Raw genomic sequence first — 2500 nt, 5'->3', positions numbered from 1 at the left:
CATGCTTATAGGGAAGGGTACTCAACATGCTTATAGGGAAGGGTACTCAACATGCTTATAGGGAAGGGTACTCAACATGCTTATAGGGAAGGGTACTCAGCATGCTTATATAGGGAAGGGTACTCAACATGCTTATAGGGAAGGGTACTCAACATGCTTATAGGGAAGGGTACTCAACATGCTTATAGGAAGGGTACTCAACATGCTTATAGGGAAGGGTACTCAGCATGCTTATAGGGAAGGGAATGCTTATAGGGAACTCAACATGCTTATAGGGAAGGGTACTCAACATGCTTATAGGGAAGGGTACTCAACATGCTTATAGGGAAGGGTACTCAACATGCTTATAGGGAAGGGTACTCAGCATGCTTATAGGGAAGGGTACTCAACATGCTTATAGGGAAGGGTACTCAACATGCTTATAGGGAAGGGTACTCAACATGCTTATAGGGAAGGGTACTCAACATGCTTATAGGGAAGGGTACTCAACATGCTTATAGGGAAGGGTACTCAACATGCTTATAGGGAAGGGTACTCAACATGCTTATAGGGAAGGGTACTCAACATGCTTATAGGGAAGGGTACTCAGCATGCTTATAGGGAAGGGTACTCAACATGCTTATAGGGAAGGGTACTCAGCATGCTTATAGGGAAGGGTACTCAGCATGCTTATATAGGGAAGGGTACTCAGCATGCTTATAGGGAAGGGTACTCAACATGCTTATATAGGGAAGGGTACTCAGCATGCTTATATAGGGAAGGGTACTCAGCATGCTTATAGGGAAGGGTACTCAACATGCTTATATAGGGAAGGGTACTCAGCATGCTTATATAGGGAAGGGTACTCAACATGCTTATAGGGAAGGGTACTCAACATGCTTATAGGGAAGGGTACTCAACATGCTTATAGGGAAGGGTACTCAACATGCTTATAGGGAAGGGTACTCAACATGCTTATAGGGAAGGGTACTCAACATGCTTATATAGGGAAGGGTACTCAACATGCTTATAGGGAAGGGTACTCAGCATGCTTATAGGGAAGGGTACTCAACATGCTTATAGGGAAGGGTACTCAACATGCTTATATAGGGAAGGGTACTCAGCATGCTTATAGGGAAGGGTACTCAACATGCTTATATAGGGAAGGGTACTCAGCATGCTTATAGGGAAGGGTACTCAACATGCTTATATAGGGAAGGGTACTCAGCATGCTTATAGGGAAGGGTACTCAACATGCTTATAGGGAAGGGTACTCAACATGCTTATAGGGAAGGGTACTCAGCATGCTTATAGGGAAGGGTACTCAACATGCTTATAGGGAAGGGTACTCAGCATGCTTATATAGGGAAGGGTACTCAACATGCTTATAGGGAAGGGTACTCAACATGCTTATATAGGGAAGGGTACTCAACATGCTTATAGGGAAGGGTACTCAACATGCTTATATAGGGAAGGGTACTCAACATGCTTATAGGGAAGGGTACTCAACATGCTTATAGGGAAGGGTACTCAGCATGCTTATAGGGAAGGGTACTCAACATGCTTATAGGGAAGGGTACTCAACATGCTTATAGGGAAGGGTACTCAACATGCTTATAGGGAAGGGTACTCAACATGCTTATAGGGAAGGGTACTCAACATGCTTATAGGGAAGGGTACTCAACATGCTTATAGGGAAGGGTACTCAGCATGCTTATAGGGAAGGGTACTCAACATGCTTATATAGGGAAGGGTACTCAACATAATTATATAGGGAAGGGTACTCAGCATGCTTATAGGGAAGGGTACTCAACATGCTTATAGGGAAGGGTACTCAACATGCTTATAGGGAAGGGTACTCAACATGCTTATATAGGGAAGGGTACTCAACATGCTTATATAGGGAAGGGTACTCAGCATGCTTATAGGGAAGGGTACTCAACATGCTTATATAGGGAAGGGTACTCAACATGCGTATAGGGAAGGGTACTCAGCATGCTTATAGGGAAGGGTACTCAACATGCTTATATAGGGAAGGGTACTCAACATGCTTATATAGGGAAGGGTACTCAACATGCTTATAGGGAAGGGTACTCAACATGCTTATATAGGGAAGGGTACTCAACATGCTTATAGGGAAGGGTACTCAACATGCTTATAGGGAAGGGTACTCAGCATGCTTATAGGGAAGGGTACTCAACATGCTTATAGGGAAGGGTACTCAACATGCTTATAGGGAAGGGTACTCAACATGCTTATAGGGAAGGGTACTCAGCATGCTTATATAGGGAAGGGTACTCAACATGCTTATAGGGAAGGGTACTCAACATGCTTATAGGGAAGGGTACTCAACATGCTTATAGGGAAGGGTACTCAACATGCTTATAGGGAAGGGTACTCAGCATGCTTATAGGGAAGGGTACTCAACATGCTTATAGGGAAGGGTACTCAACATGCTTATAGGGAAGGGTACTCAACATGCTTATAGGGAAGGGTACTCAACATGCTTATAGGGAAGGGT

Source organism: Oncorhynchus nerka, linkage group LG10 (genome assembly GCF_034236695.1).
Source record: "Oncorhynchus nerka isolate Pitt River linkage group LG10, Oner_Uvic_2.0, whole genome shotgun sequence".
Lineage (NCBI taxonomy): Eukaryota > Metazoa > Chordata > Actinopteri > Salmoniformes > Salmonidae > Oncorhynchus > Oncorhynchus nerka.
The sequence above is the reverse complement of the archived record's forward strand: the minus strand, read 5'-3'. Positions refer to the sequence as shown.